At 45.0% G+C, this 23,670-nt stretch overlaps 1 protein-coding gene across 1 annotated transcript in view; it reads left to right on the forward strand.

Annotated features, from left to right (window-relative positions):
• The window catches only part of tjap1 (tight junction associated protein 1 (peripheral)), a 182,982-nt gene that overhangs the window by 37,605 nt on the left and 121,707 nt on the right, over window positions 1–23,670 (forward strand). Inside the window, 1 exon segment of the mRNA XM_056291823.1 lies at window positions 14,250–14,366. The gene's annotated coding sequence lies outside the window, so the exon portion shown is untranslated.

Here is a 23,670-nt window from a genome sequence, read left to right on the forward strand (position 1 = left end):
CTCACAGCAAGAACATCCAGGGTTCGATTCTGGCCTAGGGCAGTGTTGGCACTTGGGGAGTTTGCATGTCCTCCCCAGTCCTGTTGGTGTGCAGTGGCTGTCTGTGGATACTCTGCATGGTCAGTAGGGATGGGGGTTTTGGCTTTTTTTGTACACGTTTACACTTAGAATGTTGGTGGGTAGCCGCGGTTAACCGTGACATGACGTCATAGCGTAGGCGATGATGTTATAGCCATAGAGGCCAACGGTACTGGTCGGAAACTCTGTGGTAGCTGGTTGTAAGTAAGCAATCAATGATGAAGGATTAACGTTCGGAGGTAAATATAGGTTAGAATATGTTTTACTGTTTCAAAATGTTTTCGTAAAATAAACCAGTGTCATGAAATTAAAATAAAACGGCCTTGCTATCAATATACAATTCAATCACAGAGTGTTTTTGTTATTGTGACAGACCTTCAACCGCGTCTGGATTATATCATGTGACATGCCTCTCGTGACTATAATTACAGATCAGGGTAAGCTACTATTATTATAATACAATGTCTATTATATTACTACTAATAATAATCATGATAATGATAACGATAATAATAAATGAATAAAGAAAAGCCAGCTCACGGGGATCAGTGATGGTGGAGTTAGCGAGCGCAGTCTGGACGCGGGGCGGCATGTTGCGCAGAAACAGCTCCATAAACAGGAAACATGGCTTTTCTTGACCCAGTAGGTTTAACATCCTGCTCATGAGCTCCGATGGTTTGCCATCTCCCAAGCCCTGAATTGCGAAGAGGCGACGTGCTCTCTCCGTTGTTGACAGTTCAAAAGTTTCAAGGAGGAGATGTTTAAGTGCGGCGTATTTACCATCGGCCGGTGGGTTGGTTATGAAACCGCTTATCCTGGAAGCCGTAGCGCCCCCCAGCGCTGCCACTACGTAGTAGTACCTGGTCTCGTCTGCTGTTATGTCTCTGAGCGCGAACTGTGCCTCAGCCTGCGCGAACCATGTAGCCGCGGAAGGCTCCCAAAACTCCGGCAGTTTAATTGCAACGGCGTTCGTAGCCATAATGTGTGTGGTTTCAGAAAACTTATCCGAAAACCGACGTCGGGGTCACCAGTGTAGAGCCGAAGGAACGGAGAAGACCGTATGTTCACACTTTAGCCGTGTAGGCAACTTTCTTTAATCCACGGTAAATCAGAGAGACAATAAAACCACAGCTCGACTGAGCGGAGGCGGCAAGAATACCCAGAAAAATGGCTGGACAACCATAACTTAACCCTGCGTTAACCTGCCAGGGCAACCATGACTTAACCCTTAGTTCCTGGGGTGAATTCTATCCCCAATACGTGTCCACCACAAGCTCAAAGTTTTTTTATTTGTAATAAACACTGATTGGCGTCAGCATTTGTCAATCTCGACAAAAAAGTCAATTCTTGAACCATTTCAATGTTGTGCTTGACAGTAGCCTAACATGAGGATTTGCAGCGCTTCAAAAACTTACAGAAGAATCTGATCTAAAATGAAGCGTAGTTCTAGACTGTCTAATTGGTTACTATGTTAACGTTACTCTGTAGGTTATTTAAACTAGAAAACTAGACTTTAAGTTTGGCCAGACTAGGCTATACCATATTTCAACTCACAACTCGGTGTACTTGAGATTGCTTTTTTAAAAACAGTAGCATGTCAATATTTTCTGCCATCAAGTGGTTTCTGAGCTTGTTGACCAGAAGGCTGACACTGGAGAAAACTCGCTCAGACGGAACAGAGGTTGCTGGGATGCAAAGATGCTTCTTTGCCAGAAGACGGAACCTGGCCTCGTTTTTCCTCCAGTATTCACAGGGATCCGCACTGAGCTCCTCAACAGGCTCCTCTGTTTATCTGGTCAGCTCATCTTTTTCAACGGCCCCCATTCCGTACTGTCCACCAAGGAGGAAGGACAGCACTGATTCCGTGGAGTGACTCTGAATCCTTGGACACACCCAACCGCTGCCGCTTTTCAGTTGACTCGTCACCCTCATCAGGAGGGGGCGCAGTTGACACGGCAGTCGTCAACTGCTTGACTTTGTGGTACACTTCGGAGCGAACATCGGGAGGAAGGAATGAGAGGTGCTTGTGGCTTGGGTCAGGTGTGGTTGCGATCACCATCGCACTCTCCGTGCTGTTCGGGAATCTTTGTGTGAGCTCCTCGAGAATGGTCGCCCTGAACTTTTTCACGGGGGCTGCCGCATCTCCTCTGACTTGCAAGTGATTTGTAACCAGGCCACAGAGGAGATTGAAACATTTTGTTCCAGCGACATGGCCTGAGTTGCAATTTGAAAAGGTTTGAGAATTGGTATCGTGTCGGATACATTCTGCAGATCCCAGTCTTTCAGTTCCAGCAGTTTTGCGTCTGCCTTCACAACCGCTCGATCTGCGAGCACCGCAGAGATAGGCCACCTATGATTTAAAAAAGAAGAAAAACTTTTTTAATTCATAGGCTAAATCACAACACACTGACTGACAGACGGCATGGAGCCAATGCTTATCAGCTATCTTAATTAAAAAAGTCATAGCCTCATTCTTGAATGAACGATTGCCATTTCAATGTGTAAAATGGCCTTGCATAGTCTGTCACATTTTGAATGAAAGACTAGGCTACACGTAACTGCTTGATAACTATAACGTAGGCTATAACAACAACAAAAAACAAAACAAAACACTGGTTTTAATTAAAACAGGGAAATCGCACGATGTTCACATCTGTTCAGCCAGATGCTCGGACATGTAATAAAATACTGTTCCAGCGGGTGGGGCAGGACTGGACCAGGGCATGCTTCGGAACATCAAACTGCATCTGCTTCGCCTTTAAAGCAGCTGAAGCCACTGTGTTGCGGTGGAAAAACCAGACCAGGTTGCTGGCTGCTGTGACAGTGGTCTTCAGTCCAGACTTGTCAAATCCAGCATTCACGCACAACTATAAAGTGTGTGTGAAAGAGGACAGGTCTTTCCACTCGCACAGTCTCCCTGCAGCCATCATATTGGATGCGTTGTCGTGCACGCAAGCCACAACCTTACTCTTGATGTTGAATTCTTCTGTAATGTCATGTAAGCAGGCTGCGATGTCTTCAGCCGTGTGTCTTTCTGGCATTGCAGCAGTTTTGATCACTCCACCTTACGTCTTCCACTCACTGTCGATGTAGTGGACAGTAACTGTGGCGTGATTCCACAGCTAGGCTTGTCCAGGAATCAGTTGTGATCGCTATGTATTCTTTTTTCCCTAACTGATTCTTTCTCTCCTCCAAGGCTCGATCATACATTTCGTGAATCCGCTGCGTAATCGTCCACCGGCTTGGGACTGAGTATGATGATTTATCATATTGTAGCGAATTCGGGGGGTAGTCCGGGAACCGCCACAGCCGGGACGCAACCCGTGTCTCCCACTCCGCAAGCGACAACGTTAACCAGTCGACTAAAGGGTCCGACCCGTTAGCCAAGGGCCAACGTGTCTACTTATCCATGCACGTTACAATATCATCCTCCATCAGAGACCTAAAGCCTGGCGCATCCACTTTGCTTAACGGTCTTGTGTCTTTCATAATAATTTCCGCGATCAGCAGGGTGATTTTCGCAGCTCTCTGTGGAGTGCACTTGTTGAAGAAGGAGCCTATTCTGGGTTGGGTGCTAGCATTAACCACCGCGGCATCTCGTTCAAAATCTATGTTCGTGTGTTTTAATTGCAGGTGATTGTTCATTGAGCTGGTACTCCCGCCTTTCACACTTAGAATGACACCACAGAGTGTACATTTTACTGAGTTGCCATCGGCTTGTTTTGTAAAATAATTCCAGGCTTTAGCTTTTCCGCCGCTCATTTTGATGCTTTCACTCAAATTCAGTGACTCACTCCCGCATTTTTCCAATCAACATTACTTCCGTTGACTCAAGAGATTTCCGATCTAGATACATTTCAATTCTTTAAATATATGTATATAACATTGTACGAGGAACATGACATTTAAATAATTAATATGATTATTTTTTTATTATTATTTTAAGATTTCGGTTAATCCGCCCTAAACGGATAGTGATTAATTTTCGTGTACATGCCCCCATCCCTAAGTCAGGTGGGTTAGCTTTTGATTAGAGTCCTTTCAGTATGGAGTTTGCATGTTCTCCCCATGCTCACATGGGTTTCCTCCAACATCAAAAAAATAACCCCAATAAAAACATGCAGAACATTCTCCCGTCCTGTCTCTGACCAGGACATGGAATTGCTCCCTAGGTGCTGAAGGAAAGGGCTGCCCACTGCTCTTGGCTGCCCCTTGAGGAAGGGCAGCAGGATAGGAGAATGCAGAAGGAACATTTCTTCAGCCACCATTCCGTGCTTGCATGTGTGTTCTAATGTGTAGCTGTAAGATGAATAGTCTCTCTTCTCTTGTCTCCTAGTATGCGAGTAAATACTATAACAGCTATTCAGACGTACTGCTTTGCCATAGAGCCACTCTTTGCTGTTTAATGACGACACGCTGACACCTAAACTTTTACCGGTGTGGTGACCCACATCTTTTTATGTAAAATATAGAAATAAAAGATGATTTTGACCATGGCCTGCTTAGCATTGTGAAAAATAATACATTTAAATGGTTCCATTGTTCTGCTGGTCGTGTAATGTATCACCCTCTGCCATTGTTTGCTGTTTTCATGAAGTATCGCAATGAATTGTGGGATGTTCATGGCAGTGTAGTGTTCAGTGTATGCATACTATGATATTTCTCTGGATGTAGTATGACATCCGTGTATTTTTCACATACTATTTGATGCATACTATGGACATACTGAAAACACAAATGGTAGCCCCGGGCACTGCACCACAGCTGCCCTCTGTTCCTATACAATAGGATGGGTTAAATGCAGAAAACAAATTTCATTGTAACCAAACAACTGTACAATGACAAAAATGAGGTGGCTTTCTTCTTCTATTTTGATGTACTAAATAGCATGCTGCACAGTGGTGGGCTGTCAGGGCTACCAGGTTCTTCTCTGCTGACCCTGTCCAAATCAAATTCACATTTTGTTTTTCATAGCTCTATTGAAGTGTGCCTGAATTGTGTCTGAATTCAATTAATTGTTTTCTCGTCGGGCTGAACAGGGATTTCCTATATCATCTAAACGCCTCACAGCTCCTTGGACCAGCACTTGTGGTATTGCTAAACTTTCCTTGAAGCCCGACACTGCAAACTGATTGCAACTTTGAGTGACCGTATCATCAGCTAATCAAATTTTGATGTGTAGTGTCAGAACGCCCCAGGGCCCTGTGATGTATCAGTGCTAGCCCAGGTGTCGTCATCAACTTTGAGCTTGAGCCTTTGGTGGGTTGTGAGCGAACTATGTGCAATGGCCACCACATTCACAGCTACTGATGATATTGTTGCTGATCTACTTAGTGTTTTTTGCGAATCTGATAGGATTGTGTGTATATTTTTGCACGTTCTACCAAATTGACTAAATTACTGGAGGAATTTTGTGAGAGAAGGCTGCCACGAGTCTCAAGTGAGGTGGAACTTCAACTCCAGGTTGGTGTGCACATCTTTGTTATTGAATTGAAGGCAATGCACTGATAATACGTGTTGTGGCTATACGTTATTGAATTTGTTGATGTTGCCCAAGTGACTGGTGAACACTACATCAACTTTGGAAACTTATCTCTACCAGGCAGTATGCATTTGGTCATGCATCTGTGTCCATGTGTGTCTGTCTGCAGCTAATCTCACGAACTACTGGGCTTATAACAATGTGCACGAAAACCACCAGACATAGGAACAGTTTTTTTTTTCCACAGGCCATCTCTCTCATGAACACTTAACAGCATGGTGCAATAATGGACACTTATTATGTAAACATGACACTTGTAAATGGCCCCCTAAAGTCAAGATGTCTCACTTATACATATCTATAAATGGTAAATTGACTGCATTTATATAGCACTTTTCTAGTCCACTGACCACTCAAAGCGCTTTACAGTGTATGCCTTACATTCACACATTCATATACTGATAGCAGAGGCTGCCATGCAAGGTGCCAACCTGGTCATCAGGAGCAGTTAAGGGTCTATATCTATGATGTGCACTACCTCTTTAATCCAGATGTACAATGTACAATTGTAAATGTGCACAGCGCTTGCCAGAGGGTACGAGTTCAAACAGACTGTGTCCTGGGTGTGGAGGTTTGCTAATTCTGCCCATCTGTTTCCAAGCTCTAAAGGAGTACAAGTCCTGCAGGGTGGGCAGGGGAGCGCCAATGATTTTCTCTAGTGCCCGTACTGCTCGCTGCAGTCTGTTCTTATCCTGTTTTGTTGCTGCTCTGAACCAGACTGTGATGGATGTGCACAGGACAGATCCAATGACTGGCTCAGTTACTGTGACAGACTGAATTTTCTCAATTGCCACAGAAAGAACATCCTCTGCTCAGCCTTTTTGAGGGTGGAGTTGATGTTGGTCTCCCACTTTACGTCTTTGGAAATGGAAGTTATAATGGTACAATTTCATTTAGCAGACACTTTTATCCAAAGCGATGTACATCCGAGAGTTAATACAATACAAGCAAGGATCTAGTCAGGAGACAACAACACAAGTACGTGCCAAAAAACTAGGTTCAAGTCTGATAGGACATAGGTATCAACAGGCAGTGCAGAAAGGCAATGCATAGGGTGCAAAGAAGCAATTTCTTGTATTTTTATTAATATCATCAGGTGTGGAGGGGTTCATGAAAGAGCTGGGTCTTTAGCTTCTTCTTAAAGATGGAGAGGGACTCAGCAGATCGAAGGGAGTTTAGTAACTCGTTCCACCATCGGGGAACTACAGAAAAGAGTCTAGCTAGTGACTTAGGGCCCCATTGTGGTCGAAGTGCAGAAGATGGAGGTGGGATTACATCAAGGATCGGCTTTGAGCCCTTTCAGTGATGGACAGGTTGACAGACGAGATCAGGCAGGAGTCTCCATGGACTCTGATGTTTGCAGATGATATTGTGATCTGTAGCGAGAGTAGGGTGCAGGTTTAGGAGAGCCTGGAGAGGTGGAGGTATGCATTGGAGAGAAGAGGAATGAAAGTCAGGAGAAAGACGGAATACATGCGTGAATGAGAGGGAAGACAGTGGAATGGTGAGGATGCAAGGAGTAGAAGTGATGAAGGTTTGTGAGTTTAAATACTTGGTGTCTACTGTCCAAATTAATGGGGATTGCAGAAGAGAGGTGAAGAAGGGAGTGCAGGCAAGGTGGAGTGGGTGAAGAAGAGTGTCAGGAGTGATTTGCGACAGAAGAGTGCCAGCAAGAGTTAAAGGGAAGGTTTACAAGATGGTTGTGAGACCAGAGATGCTATATGGTTTGGAGACAGTGGCACTAATGAAAAGACAGGAGGTAGAGTGGGAGGTCACAGAGTTGAAGATGCTAAGATTTTCATTGGGAGTGATGAAGAAGGACAGGATTAGGAACAAGTATATTAGAGGGACAGCTCAGGTTGGACGGTTTAGAGCAGGGGTGGGCAATCTTATCCAGAAAGGGCCAGTGTGGGTGAAGGTTTTTGTTCCAACCTTACACACCTGATCCCACTAATCAACCAGTAGAGTCTTTGCTGAGGAACTTGATTAGGAGACACAGGTGTGTAATTGCTTGGATGGAACAAAAACCTTCACCCACACTGGCCCTTTCTGGATAAGATTGCCCACCCCTGGTTTGGAAACAAAGCAACAGAGGCAAGATTGAGATGGCTTGGACATGTGCAGAGGAGAGATGCTGGGTATATTGGGAGAAGGATCCTAAATATGGAGCTGCCAGGGGAGAGGAAAAGAGGAAGGTCAAACGAAGAGATTTATGGATGTGGTGAGAGAGGACATGCAGGTGGCTTGTGTGACAGAGGAAGATGCAGAGGACAGGAAGAAATGGAAATGGATGATCCGCTGTGGCGACCCTTAACGGGAGCAGTCGGTAGTAGTAGTGGTGGTAGTAGTAGTAGTAGTAGTAGTGTGGCGGAAGTGCCAGGTGCCTTTCATTAGCAGAGCGTAGTGAGCAGGACTGAGTGTAGACCTGAATGACATAGTTCAGGTAGGCGGGAGCTGTTTTAGTTGCTGTTTTGTAAACGAGTATCAAGGTTTTGAATTTGATGTGGGCAGCAACTGGGAGCCAATGGAGGGAACTGAACAATGGAGGGACATGTGCTGTTTTGGGTTGGTGGAAGACCATACATGCTGCCGTGTTCTGGATCATTTGCAGAGGTTTGAAAGTGCATGCAGGGAGACCTGCCAGTAAGGAGTTGTGGTCATCAATGCGTGATATTACAAGAGCCTGTACCAGGAGTTGTGCTGCATGCTCAAATAGGTAGAGTCTAGTTTTCCTGATGTTGTACAGGGCAAACCAGTCTGTAATTTTCAACCTGGGCTGTGTTGAGTGTAGGTTTTTTGAGCAGCAGGGTGACCCGAGCTTTCTTAAATGCAGTGGGGAATACACCCGTTGTAAGTGAGGAGTTGATGATGTGTGTGACTGCGGAGTTAAGTGCAGGAAAAATGGTCCGCAGGAGGTTGGGTGGTATTGGGTCCAGTGGACAGGTAGTGGGATGAGAGTCTAACAGAAGCTTGGAGACTTACTCAGTCAGGTGGGAGAATGAGGTGAGTGAGCCACTGTTAGCTGGCAATGGCAGACAGAGTTGGTCAGGCTCAGAGAAGTGGTTACTGATGGCAGAAACCTTATTCGTAATGTATGAGGTGAACATGTCTGGAGTGAGCAGAGTGGAGGTCGGAGGAAGAGGCAGATTAAGGAGTGAGTTAAAAGCAAAAAGTTTTTTTTTCAAGCATCCGTGGTGCCACAGATCTTGTTCTGATAGTAAGTGGTCTTAAATGTTTTTAAGCCAGAGGAGAATGTTGCTAGGAGATGCTGATAGTCACTGAGGTCAGTGGACTCTGGTTTTATGCCATTTTCTCTCTGCCGCTCTGAACCCTGCCCTTTCTTCTTTGATAACCTCAGTGAGCCATGGAGTGGGGGGGGTGTGTTACAAGCAGGTTTGGATGCTAGAGGGCAGAGATTAAGAGAGGAGGCTAGTGAGGAACAGAGTGTCTGTAGCCTCGTTGACAGGGAGTGAAGAGAATTTATTATGAGGAAGTATGGAAGCCAAGACCTCATTGGAAAGCTTGGTCAGTGTAACGGACTGGGTGTTTTGGTGGAGAGACCATATGTGGTGGAATGTGAGGATGTTCCAGTAAGGAGGCTGTGAGTTGAATAAAAAAGTGGTCTGACGGATGTAGGAGGGTGACAGTTAGATTTGCTGTGGAGCAATTTCGAGTCAAAATCAGCTCAAGGGTGTTGCCCGCTTTGTGTGTGGGAGGGGTGGGGATCTGTTTGAGATCAAAAGAGAACAGAAGAGATAGGAAGTAAGTCGCTTGGAGTTTGTCAGTATGGATATTCATGTCTCCCATGACACCAGTGGTGTGTTATCATCAGGGATGGCTGAAAGTAACATATCTAGTTTGACTACAAAATTCCCCAGTTGACACCATGGTGGACAGTATATGACAACCATAAATTGCTTAATAGGAGCAATAACCATGATCGCATGGTTTTCAAAGGAGTTGTTGCTTAGCGGGGAAAGCTAAGTGAATTTCCAGTCTTCGGAAATGAAGACACCCATACCGCCTCCATGCCCAACAGAACAGGGTGTGGGAGAAAGCAGTGTCAGCAGAGAGTGTGGCCAGTGTGGCAGTGTTTTCTGGATGTATCCAGGTTTTGGTCAGGGCTAGTACCTGAATATCTGACAGATTAGCAAGTGCTTGGATAAATTCTGTTTCATTTACAGCCAATTTGCAATTCCATAAGCCAAAGGTAAAGTAGGAATTAGTAGAGGAGGTTTTCCTGAGTGAATTGAGGTTCTCAGGGTTGCATTCTCTGCGACAGATGTGATTTCCCCCCCCCCCGATAACCTTGAATGACAGAGATGTCCTTGTAGCACATGGTGGGTGAGGCAGGCAACGAGAGCAAATAGTAGAAAAGGAAATTACTAGCCAGTGTCCTTGCTCAGTGGACTCACACAGGTGGACTCACAGGTCTTTACCCAATGAGGGCTGACGCTACAGTGCAGCTCTGTGTTTAAATACTAGGAAGTACCACAGCAGAAAGTCTGAATGTTCTCATTCATCCAGGTCATGGTTATGCAAAGGAGTTGAATCAAGTGCAACTGGACTTGGTATATATCCGTGAAGACGTTTCGCCTCTCATCCAAGAGGCTTCATCAGTTCGTGCCTTTCTGACTAGACCAAGCTAGTCTGACTGGCTGGTGATGAAACTCAGATATTTATCCTTCTTTGGAGTCGTTATCAGAGCTATTGATGTCCATGGCTCTTTTGTGTTCCGATGTTTAGCCACGTCCGTCGTTATCAGAGCTATTGATGTGCATGGCTGTTTGTGATCCGATGTTTAGCAGCGACGGTCGTTGGGGGTGTTAGTTTTGACTTCGTTAGTGCTCCATTCAGTGGTCATGAGTCGTTGGATAACCACAGCAGAAACCACCCCGTCTGATTTTCACAACAAAGGAAGCAATAGAGGGCGCGACCCACATCAGCTGACCCATCTATATAAGCTCAGAGAGTGAAACTAGAATGTTCTCAGCCCAACAAAGTCTGATAATGGCCTAAATCCGAATCAAGCTCAAAACAAGTTTCAAATAATTTACCAACTGACTGCAATCTCGTATGTTCAAGATCGGAGCTTATTCTGCTGGGTTTAGCTCAATCTTTGTTGTAAGCTTTTAGTGAAAATCCCCAGGCGGAACCCTATCCAGGACACCAACCAAAGACTCCAAGAAAGCCGGATACTCCAAACAGCTATTCGGTGCATAAGCACATACAACTGTCAGAGCTTTCCCCCCAGCAACTCGCAGTCGTATCGAGGCGACCCTCTCCTTCCCAGGGAAAACGCCAACATGGTGGTGCTCAACCGGGGACTAGTGAGTATCCCCACACCCACGTGGCGCTTGTCACCTTGGCCAACTCCGGAAAAGTAATGGGTCCAGCCCCTCTCCAGGAATTTGGTATCAAAGCCCATGCTATGAGGGGAGGTCAGCCCAACTATATCTAGTTGGTACAACTCCACCTCCCGCACCAGCTCAGGCTCCTTCCCTGCCAGAGAGGTGACATTCCGTGTCCCGAGGACCAGTTTGCAATGCCAGAATTTGGCATGCCCTGGTCTCCGCCTTTTCCTGCCGCTCAGCCTGCATTTCACCCTACCCCAATGCTCATCCCCGCGTTTGGTGGGTCCATAGGGTGGTGGCTCCATGTTGTTTTTTCGGTTTGGGCCTGACCGGGCCCCATGGGCCAAGGTCCAGCCACCAGACACCCTCCGACGGGCTCCCTTCGCAGGTCTGGTTCCGGGAGGGAGCGCCGGTTTCCCTTTTCCGGGCGAGGTGTTGTAGCTCTGCTGATGTAACTTCATTGGTTTTCTTGGGAATCGCTCTTAGTGTGGCCCCTCCCCTGGGACCAATTTGCCTTGGGAGACCCTTCCAGGAGCTATTGCACCCAACAACACAGCTCCCAGGATCACTGAGACACCCAAACCCCTCCACCATGTTAAGGGGGCAATTCTCGAAGGGGCCGTTTATGTGATTAAACATAAAAATGTGCGTTATATAGATATGTGCATCTTACAAATTTATTCTATAAAGTTTGATTTTACTTTTCCTTACATTCGCCTTCATGCAGTATTTAGATATTTATAGAAATTTGTTCCCTGATTTTCCTGCCCAGCATATGGTCAACCAGGATCTCCTCTATCTACTCCATTCTTTTGTTTTCTTCGTTTTACATTATCACAGCTTTGCTCTCGGTTGTCAGTGTAAGTCTCTGCTTGATGTTCTTCTATTTCTTCGTATTTCTTGGATGCATATTGATGAGGCTCAATTTCCGGTTTGGTAGTTCCTCTTTTTCATGTCGTCTCCCCCACGATTCGGGTGTGGGAAGATGGCAGCATGAATTCACGTTTGCAGCAGCCTCACCTAGTACTGGTGTGGGAAGATGGCGGTGTGAACTTATGTTTGCGGCGGCCTCACCCGGTATCGTCCATGGAGTGTATTTTTCCACGTCTGCGTCTAAGTTTGTTTTGTCTTCGTTTGATGGCTGGTAGAGCTGGTGCCGGATTGGCTGGGAGAGCTTAGTCTTCTGCATGCTGTCGGCCCAGGGACCACGGCCTTGACCGGAGCTGCGCCCGAAGAGGTCACACCAAGGGTGGTCTGACAGGACGCAGAAGTGGGGCAGGCTAGGCTAGCTGCTGGCCTATGCAGACCGGCAGTTCTGATGACACCGAGGGCGGTCTGGCGGCAGCCTCGCCTAGCGTTGACTGTGTTTTGGTGTCATTGTGTGGAGTGCGGGGAGGTGTATCGACGGTGTCTGGCTAGGAGAGTTGGTGTTGCATCAGCTGGTTGAGTCTGGTCTGTTTTATCCGGTGGACCCAGGGACCACGGCCCTGCCGGAGCTGCACCTGAGGAGGAAGCACCGAGGGCAGTCTAACAGGATGCGGAAGCAGGGCAGGCTAAGCTAACTGCTAGCCCATGCAGACCGGAAGTTCCGACAGTCATCCTGGCTGGTGTTCGTTTTCTGGACAGTGGAGTTTTTGGACTGTGTTGCACAGAGTGGACTGTGTTGTTAAAGGTTTTTTGTTTTTTTGTTTGTTTGTTTTTTTTGTTTTTTGTTGTTGTTCCTTCTGTTGTTGTATGTCTTTGGTGGTGTCGTTTTTGGGAAATTTTGGATGTGTGTTTATGTCTTTTGTGTTGCATTGCTTTGGGCTGGGGGAAAGGGAATTTAATTTCTTTGTGTACGCAAATACATGAAAGAAATGACAATAAATTGTTCCTGATTCCTGATTTTTCTGCAGATATGTGTAATATGTCACCTCATGCTCATGGCATGTATGTACATCATTGTTCGTGTGCTGGAAGAACAGGCGATACAAACAACACAGGGACTCCCTGCTTTGTAGCACCAATAGTGGCAAAAACTACATTGGTTACCTTTCAGATCTGAAGTCTTCTGTCAATTTGTGATATCTGGTGTTTGCTGTCTGTGAATATTCTTGTTGTATTGAAGGGATGTGAATTTTAAATAGCCATTTAACACCTTTGTGTGTTGAAGGTAGCCTGTGAGCTTATATTTTCATGATGCAGGGCCATCATGAGGAGGTGATGGGAGAAGTTTCCCTAATTAGGCTAATGGGTTAGCCTGGCGGCGTGCCTGGCACCAGTCAGGGCTGGGATTCCAGTCTGATCACTCTTGGTTTCCAGCCAAGACACACACACAACTGGGAGAGCCCAGCTTTTTCTTACAGAAGCTGGATGCATAATATTTACATGACCTTACATTGTGGTTGATTGCCCCCCCCTTTTGTTGTTGATTCACATTGTCCTGTGAATGAAGGCAATGTAGAATCTGTTTTATTTTACTATTTTGAGGATTTAGACAGTTGTATTGGGCGGCACGGTGGCGCAGTGGTCAGCGCGGTCACCTCACAGCAAGAAGGTTCTGGGTTCGAGCCCCGGGGTAGTCCAACCTTGGGGGGTTTTCTCCGGGAGCTCCGGTTTCCTCCCACAGTCCAAAGACATGTGGTCAGGTGAATCGGCTGTACTAAATTGTCCCTAGGTATGAATGTATGTGTGTGTGTGGGCCCTGTGATGGTCTGGCGGCCTGTCCAGGGTGTCTCCCCGCCTGCTGTCCAATGACTGCTGGGATAGGCTCCAGCATCCCCGCGACCCTGAGAGCAGGATAAGCGGTTCGGATAATGGATGGATGGATGGATGGACAGTTGTATTTGGTAGGAATATTTGGTTTATTTAGGATGGATCAGAGTCAAGTCTTTGTCTGACAGGAGGTTTGACATGTCATACAGGAAACATATGCAGTGGCAGAAGCCTTTATTCAGAAAGCTGTGTGGAAACTGCAGTCGTCAATACTGATGTTTTTTTTATTTTTCTGATTAATTATTTTGTCCTGCTTAAAACTAGTTGAGAATCAACCCTTTACAGTGTCTGTCTCCTGGTCTGCCCTTTTGGTGATTGACAGCAGGGTATTGACTCTGTGTGTGTGTGTGTGTGTGTGTGTGTGTGTGTGTGTGTGTGTGTGTGTGTGTGTGTGTGTGTGTGTGTGTGTGTGTGTGTGTGTGTGTGTGTGTGTGTGTGTGTGTGTGTGTGTGTGTGTGTGTGTGTGTGTGTGTGTGTGTGTGTGTGTGTGTGTGTTTCCCTGTGACCGGCTTGTGTTTCAGGCTGTTGCTGGTGTGGTGGTTCACAAGCCCAGAGAAGGAAAGGAGGTGGAGACGAGAGAGAATTAGGAGGAGACGAACAGCAGGGAAAACCATGAACCCTGAGCACTGACACACCAGGTGAGGACATGGTCTGCATGCATACATGCACTCTAACATACACACGCATGGGCTTTGCCACCTTGGTCTTTCTGTTGTTTTGTTGTGTATTTTGGCTGTGTGTTGTTCTCCACAGACATTGTCTCCACAGACATTGTCTCCCAGCCATGAAGGCTGGTTTGTTGTATGTTTGCTGTGACTGTTTAATTTCAATAGCTTGTGTGTGCGTGCGTGCGTGCGTGCGTGTGTGCCTGCGTGCGCGTGCACACTTAATGCTGTTTCTACCTGCTCTCAGACAGGATGAACTGAAAGTTTAAAATACTTCCAGTCTATTTTATCTCATTAACATACTGTTAGCATGTATTGACAAATATACAGACAGAGAAAGAAAGAGAAGGAGACCACTGGACATATAGTCAGAAAGAAAAGAGCGAGAGAGAGAGAGAGAGAGAGAGAGAGAGAGAGAGAGAGAGAGAGAGAGAGAGAGAGAGAGAGAGATATCCATCACAGCCTTTCTGGAACATCAAGTGTGTTTTTCCATCTCAAACGAGTTACATGATCTCCTGTTCAATTATTCACACTGCACCCAAACCCTGACCAGAGAACACAGACACCTACTTTACTACTTACCTACCCACCCTACTGTCCTACCTACCCTACTGTCCTACGCTCATACCTACCTACCTACCCTCACTATCCATCCTCACTACCTACCTACGCTCACTACAGGTGTTCCCTCATATCTATCTGTAGTTACTTTGACTCCATAGTACTACTGTTGTTCCTGCAGTAATGCCGCTTCAGTGGCCAAAGAGTGTATTGTTGCCCCTCTGCACCACAAACACTCGTTCTTTTGTGGTGTTGCTGGATCTTATTTCAAGCTGCACCTTAATGCTGACAGGATGTCATTTTTTTTCCCTGATCGACCTTGGAGCTGTCTTACTGCCCTCCAGTGAGACGATGAGTCTGTTATCGTGTTCCAGAAATAATTGAGGATTTTTCCGTCTGTGTCCACCTGCCTTACTTTAAAGTTTTATGTGTATTATTCAGTCTTTCCTGAGGCATAATGTGACTAGTAGATATCATAGTGTGGTTAGTAAATATGATGTGTAGTAAATATAATATGATAAATAAATATTATGATATGACGACTAAATAACATTGTTACTGGTAAACATCATTATATGATTAGTAAATATCAGTCAGTGTTACTGAGTGGTCCTGATTAAACCAAAGTAAATGAGTCAGATTTGTCCATTTAAAAACACAGGAGTCGGACCGGCTAACTGGTTCTGTTGTTTGTAGTAAACTATACCGCCATCACAGCAAACTGGTTCCTAGTGAAAGGCTGTCTTTCTATTTGAATTAGTTTGCCTTGTCTGTTTCTGAAAAATAGGGGGCAGCAGTCAGGTAGAAATAAATGCAGCATTTTTAAACATCGTAGGTGTGGAGCATCGTAAACCACTTGGTAGGAGCAGTATGGAGCCATGGAGATCCTGTGGTCTGCTGGGAGCATTAGCTCCTTTATGGAGTCTAGAGGACAATTAACCCTCAGCGGTTCCTCCGGTAACCAGAATTAGAATCATGTTTATTGGCCATGTAGGTTCAGGAATCAGGAACACTTTATTTCATTTCATGTACTCCCATACATGAAATGAACTAAATATCGTTCCCCCCAGCCCATAGCAGGTGCAACACAAAGACAAAAACACATATTCAAAAACTACAAGAACTTCAAGAACACACATTTCTGAACTAACGCATATATCCAGACTAACACATATATCCAAATAAAAAATCACTGTCTAAGGGAACGAATGCCAGCCAGTATGACGGTCGGAACTGCCGTTCTGCATGTGCTAGCAGTTAGCTTAGCCTGCCCCGCTTCCGTGTCCTGTCAGACTGCCCTTGGTGCTTCCTCCTCAGGCGCAGCTCCATGCAGGGGCTGTGGTCTTTGGGCCCTCCAGACGCAGCAGACCAGGCTCCCCCAGCTGATCTAACACCAGCGCTCCCAGCCAGACACCCTCGACACACCTCCTCACACTCCACACGATAACACCAAAAACACCACAGTCAATGCCAGGCGAGGCTGCCACCAGACCGCCCTTGGTGTTATCCGAACTGCCGGTCTGCTTGAGCTAGCAGTTAGCATAGCCTGGCCCACTCCCGCATCCTGTCAGACCGCCCTTGGTCTGTCAGACCGCCCAGGAAGACCCGTGGTCCTTGGGCCCACAGGACGCAGCTGACCAAGCTCTCCCAGTTGATCCAGTGCCAGCTGTCCCAGCCATCAAACGAAGACAAAACTGAAACACAGATGTGGACGAAGACACTGCATGGACGGTACTGGGTGAGACAGCTGTAAACCTAAATTTGCTCCTCAATCTTCCCACACCAGTACTGGGTGAGGCTGCTGCAAACATGAATTCGTGCCGCCATCTTCCCACACCAGAAGTGGAAAGCAAGTAAACCAAGGTTTGCACATACATGGAATTTGACTCCGGTTTTGTGGCTCTCTCAGTGTACTTAACATAGAATAACAACACTACAACACAACAGTCTTCAGATATATATACAAGGACTGACTTATACAGGTGAAATAAGAGGTGATAAAATATAATGGTGTAGAGAATATATCAGCAATGCTTAAATAGGTGTTACTTACGTACATGCCTGAGGTAGATGGACATGACAGACCATACCAGTATACATACAATGTACAATAGAGCATAGTATATACAAAATGGATGGATTTTTTTGAAAGTGTTAAGCGTTCATTTGAATGACAGCCCGCGGAAAGAAACTGTTTTTATATCTGGTTGTTTTGGGGTGCAGTGCTCTGTAACGTCTGCCAGAGGGGAGGAGTTGAAACAGGTTGTGACCAGGGTGTGATGGGTCTTCAGTGATGTTGCCTGCCTGTTTCCCAAGTCTTGAGGTGTATAAGTCCTGAATGGAGGGCAGGCTGATGCCAGTGATTTTTGCTGCAGACTTAACTGTCCGTTGTAGTCTTTCCCTGTCCTGTTTCGTGGCCGAACCAGACTGAATTGTTATTACAGTGTAAAACTGAATCAGCAGTTCCTGAGGCAGGTTGAATTTCTTGAGCTGGCGCAGAAAGTACATCCTCTGCTGGACCTTTTTGATGATTGTGTCTATGTTGGATGTCCACCTTCGGTCCTGGGAGATTGTGGAACCCAGAAATCTGTAGGTTTTCACTGTAGACACCATGCTGTTGAGTATGGTGAGGGAGGAAAGTGTTGTGGGACTCCTCCTGAAGTCCACTGTCATCTCCACTGTTTTGAGTGCATTCAGCTCCAGGTTGTTATGGCTGCACCAGAGGGCCAGCGGATCACCCTCACGTCTATATATGCAGACTCGTCACCATCCTGGATAAGGCCAATTATGGTTGTGTCATCCGCAAACTTCAGGAGTTTAACAGAAGGGTCACATGAGGTGCAGTCATTTGTGTAAGCAAGCAAGTTTATTCATATAGCACATTTCGTACACAGGGCAATTCAGTGTGCTTTACACAAATAAAAACAGAAAAGGAACAACCATATCCAATTAAGGGGTCCGCGGTGGTGTAGCGGCCCAAGTGTAGGGTATGCAGCTATTCTGAGTATAGTCGTATATGATTGGGTTAGTATCAGGCAAGCCTCCTCCATTGTAGCCAATCAGAGTGAGGCTCTCTAAGACACCGGGGGAAGGGGGGGGAGAAGAGAGGCGCGGTGTGTGAGAGCTTTGCTGCTGTGTGTGAGTCGCTGAACAAATAGAAAAAAATAGGAAATCTAGAGAGAGAGACAGACATGTACTGTACGTGGAGTGAATGTGTTACCATCTTCAAGAATCCTTTGGGATGAACTCGTGTTTCCTGGGGTGCGTCGGAGAAGGTGTCCTGCTTGGAGGCTGCGAGTGACCACCAGCTAGCATGAATTCCCCCGACTAGCAATGGAGTGTTTGAAATGGTCATGGACTGAGGACGTGGAAGTCAGTGCTTCGTCGGTTCCGTGAGTTTCAGAGGAACATTTGCCATTGTTGTAGTGTGCATGAGGCACGAAGAGGATTCTAGACAGACGTTAGTAGACATTAGTGTTTAGTGATTGGACTGTCTCCAGCACTAGCTTAGTACCGCACTGGATAAGCCCATAGTACTAACGTTAGTCTAATTGTCAGTGCAGCTAGCTAGCTCACTGGTCGTAGTGGCTTGTTAGGTCTCAATACTGGGACTGCGCGCGTTCGGATGAACTGTTGGATGCTGAGAAGAGGACTCGGAGGACAGTCGTGTTTTTTTGGTTTTGTGATGGAAGATTGGTTGCCTGAGTGAAAGTTATTTCAAGAGCAGTGTGAACATTGAACGCATTGCATTGCTGTTGGCGCCATCTAACTTCTACAGTGAATCACGTAGAGTACACGCACGTCACGTGGTTTGCCCTGTCATTTAGTCGTCTCTCCAGCGGCTCATCTTGTGTGCCCAGGATCCATCAGACTGGTATTTGTGTCAATTTAGTTATTACTCATTACTAGACTGTGTTAAAAAAATGAACTGAACTGTTTATGTTTGAACATTCATTGGTTTTGATACTCAACATTTAGAGTGAGTTTCTCATTTGAGGTTGTGTTGATATTGTGTATACCAAGAGATACTGTTAATACAAAAAAAGTCAAACTCTGTTTTTTGCTTTTTCTTTTTTTTTTTTACTATTGTCATCCTATAGTATTACATTCAATTAATACAAAACTGTTGTTGGCTATTGATTCATCTTTACTGTGGTTGGAGTTTAGGGCTTATTACAATACTTACCTGAGGGTTTATAAGTATTTTGGAGTTGTGTACTTACCTTGGAGTAGGGGCGTCTCAGCTGTCCTGTTGGTTCTGGGGAGGGAGGGTTATGCTAAGTTGGACCCATAGCACAGCATACACTCTACACGTCAGGGGCTGCCGTGTCAAATACCTTAGCGTGAAGCCCACCCCACGATATCTTATAGGGTGTAATGTATTAACCACTCTGTTCAGCAGGATAGGCATCCACATACTTAACCACGTAGGTACTGAGACTAATTGCATTGGGAATGGGGACCCAGATCCCTTCATTAACCTAATCTTTCAAGGTAAATAAGTACTATTACTACCCCTAGAAGGCGTGGCTTATTATGCCCGCTACACAAGCATCGGCTTTGTGTCGATGCAGTTGCCCACTGGGGATCGGGGTTTGCGCCTCGGTCTCGTCAGATCTGACTATGGCCGGATTCAATGAAGCAGCATTAATTGGCAGCGCTGTCTTCGGGAGGGGGACGGAGTCGGCTTGTGTTCGTCACATGAATGTGTTTCTGTGTGTATCAGAAAAAGCAGTGGTTCGGCCTGGATTCACCTTGTCACCCAAGTAGTGAGGCGTCTCCTTCGAGACTGCCGGCCGGAGAGATGCAGTTGGCAAATGTATACAATACGAGGGTGGGTGTTTGAACTAGAATAGGGAGCGATTGGCCACTAAATTGGGAGAAAAAAGGAAAAACCAGAAATGAATGTAAAAAAATATTTATATATATAATTTAAAAAGGGTAAATAAAAACAAATAGGAACAATCATATATAAAATGTAATTAAATAGTAATTAAGAAAAATAACATAATTAAAAGACAGGTACTATAAAAAGAAAATACAAAGTACAAAAAAGATAGAATAAATACATAGTCACTTCCCCGCCAGGGGTGACTAGAGATCTACTTCCAGAATTAAAGTGCAGGAAGAATAAGGTGCAAGTTTTAATGCTCAGTCATAGGCACAAGAAAAAAAGAAATGTTTTTAACCTAGATTTAAAATGTTAGGGTCCGCGGTGGTGTAGCGGTCTAAGCATCGGCTTTGTGTCGATGCAGTTGCCCACTGGGGACTGGGGTTCACGCCCCGGTCTCATCAGATCCGACTATGGCCGGATTCGATGAAGCAGCAATAATTGCCAATGCTGTCTTGGGAGGGGGGCGGAGTCGGCTTGTGTTCGTCACATGGATGCGTTTCTGGATGTGTCGGAAAAAGCAGTGATTTGGCCTTGATTCGCCTTGTCACAAAAGTGGCGAGGTGTCTCCTTCGAGACTGCCGGCCGGAGAGATGCAGTTGGCGAATGCGTGCAGTATGAGGGTGGGTGTTTGAATTAGAATAGGGAGCGATTGGCCACTAAATTGGGAGAAAAGGAAAAATCAGAAATTAAAATAAATAGATAAAAAGATTTTTAAAAATTGCTATATTTAGGGCACATCTAAGATCTTCTGGTAGTTTGTGTCAGATGCATGCAGCATAACAGCTAAATGCTGCTTCACCATGTTTGGTTTGGACTCTGGGCTGAACTAACTGACCTGAGTCCATGGATGTTAGAGCCCTATCCGGTTTATACTCTTCAAGCATGTCAGTGATGTATTCTGGGCCTACACCATTCAGGGATTTTTGTAGACAAGTAGCAGCACTTTATAATCTATTCTGTAACTAACTGGAAGCCAGTGTAAAGATTTCAGGACTGGAGTAATGTGCTCTGTTCTCTTGGTCCTGATTAAAACTCTAGCAGCATCATTCTGAATGAGCTGCAGCTGTTTAATGGTCTTTTGGGGAAGACCAGTTTCTAAGATGATAGAAGGCAGTTTTAGTGAATGATTTGATATGGCTGGTGAACGTGAGATCTTAGTCTATTAAAATGCCAAGATTTTGGACTTGGTCTTTGGTTTTTAGAGCTCGAAACTTGAGTTGTTCATTTCTAATAGTTCTCTTTGTTGCCAAACACAATGATATCTGTTTTTTCCTTATTTCATTGAAGAAAGTTTTGGCTCATCCAATTATTTATCTGTTCAAAACAGTGACACAGTGAGTCTGTTGGGCTGAGATCCTCAGGTGAGAGAGCCAGATATATCTGATTATCATCTGCATAACTATGATAATCCAAGTTGTTGCTCTGAAGAATTTGGCCTAAAGACAGCAGGTACAGATTAAACAGGAGAGGTCCGAGGTCAGATTAAACAGGAGAGGTCTGAGAACTGATCCCTGAGGGATTCCGCATGTCATAGCTGCTCTATCAGATTCATAACTGCCAATGGTGACAAAATAACTCCAGCCTTCTAAATAAGACCTGAACCAATTAAGGACTGCTCCAGAAAGTCCTATCCAATGTTCCAACCTGTCCAACAGTATTCTGTGATCTACAGTGGTGCTTGAAAGTTTGTGAACCCTTAAGAATTTTCTATATTTCTGCATAAATATGACCTAAAACATCATCAGATATTCATACAAGTCCTAAAAGTAGATAGAGAACCCAATTAAACAAATGAGTCAAAAATATTATACTTGGTCATAAATGATCCAGTATTACATTTCCGAGTGGCAAAAGTATGTGAACCTTTGTTTTCGGTATCTGGTGTGATTACCCCCCCCCCCCCCGTGCAGCAATAACTGCAACTAAACATTTCTGGTAACTGTTGATCAGTCCTGCACATCGGCTTGGAGGAATTTTAGCCCATTCTTCAGTACAAAACAGCTTGGGATGTTGGTGGGTTTCCTCACATGAACTACTCACTTCAGGTCCTTCCACAACATTTCGATTGGATTAAGGTTAGGACTTTGACTTGGCCATTCCAAAACATTAACTTTATTCTTATTCAACCATTCTTTGGTAGAATGACTTGTGTGCTCTCGTCTTGCTGCATGACCTACGTTCTCTTGAGATTCAGTTCATGGACAGATGTCCTGACATTTTCCTTAAGAACTCGCTGGTATAATTCCGAATTCATTGTTCCAGCAATGATGGCAAGCCGTCCTGGCCCAGATGCAGCAAAACAGGCCCAAACTATGGTACTACCACCACCATGTTTCACAGATGAGATAAGGTTCTTATGCTGGAATGCAGTGTTTTCCTTTCTCCAAACATAACACTCTTCATTTAAACCAAAAAGTTCTATTTTGGTCTCATCATCCGTCCACAAAACATTTTTCCAATAGCCTTCTGGGGTCTTTAGCAAACTGCAGATGGGCAGCAATGTTCTTTTTGGAGAGCAGTGGCTTCTCCTTGCAACCCCGCCATGCACACCATTGTTGTTCAGTGTTCTCCTGATGCTGGACTTATGAACATTAACATTAGCCAGTGTGAGAGAGGCCTTTCATTGCTTAGAAGTTACTCTGGGTTCCTTTTTGACCTGGCTGACTATTACATGCCTTGCTCTTGGAGTGATCTTTGATGGACGACCACTCCTGGGGAGGGTAACTGGTCTTGAATTTCCTCCATTTGTACACAACCTGTCTGACTGTGGATTGGTGGAGTCCAAACTCTTTTGTAACCTTCTCCAGCCTGATGAGCATCAACAACGCTTTTTCTGAGGTTCTCAGAAATCTCCTTTGTTCTTGCCATGATACACTTCCACAAACATATGTTGTGAAGATCAGACTTTGATAGATCCCTGTTCTTTAAATAAAACAGGGCACCCACTCACACCTGATTGTCATCCCATTGATTGAAAACATCTGACTCTAATGTCACCTTCAAATTAACTGCTAATCCTAGAGGTTCACATACTTTTGCCACCTACAGATATGTAATATTGGATCATTTTCCTCAATAAATAAATGACCAAGTATAATATTTATGTCTTATTTGTTTAATTGGGTTGTCTTCATCTACTTTTAGGACTTGTGTGAAAATCTGATGGTGTTTTAGGTCATACTTATGCAGAAATATAGAAAATTCTAAAAGGTTCACAAACTTTCAAGCACCACTGTACAGTGTCAAATGCCGCACTGAGGTCAAGTAAAATCAGAATGGATATTTTACCTGAGTCAGTATTCAGCCGTATATCATTTAACACTTTTATAAGAACTGTTTCAGTACTGTGGTTAGGTTGGAAACCTGATGAATATTTGTCAAAATGACCATTCGAGTTCAAAAAATTGCCGAGTTGATAAGAAACAACTTTCTTGATGAGCTTAGCTATAAAAGGAAGATTTGAAACTGGTCTATAGTTATTTAACACAGAGGTATCCAGAGTTCTCTTTTTCAGGAGTGGTTTAATGGCAGCTATTTTTAGTGACTTTGGGAAAGTGCCTGATAGCAGTGAGCTATTAACTATTTGATGTAACTCAGTTTTTACAGAGAAAAATAGTTTTAAAAAAAATGAGACAGCAGTGTGTCAAGACAAAATGGTAGAGGGAGAAGAGTAGAGGGGAGAGCACACATCCCTGGGGGCACCAGTGCTTATTGTCTGGGTGCTGGATGTGATTTTCCCCAGCCTCACCTGCTGCCTCCTGTCTGTCAGAAAGTTTTTAATCCAGTGGCAGATGGGGGCTGGTACAGTGAGCCAGGTGAGTT

This window comes from Lampris incognitus, chromosome 13 (genome assembly GCF_029633865.1).
Source record: "Lampris incognitus isolate fLamInc1 chromosome 13, fLamInc1.hap2, whole genome shotgun sequence".
Classification (NCBI taxonomy): Eukaryota; Metazoa; Chordata; class Actinopteri; order Lampriformes; family Lampridae; genus Lampris; species Lampris incognitus.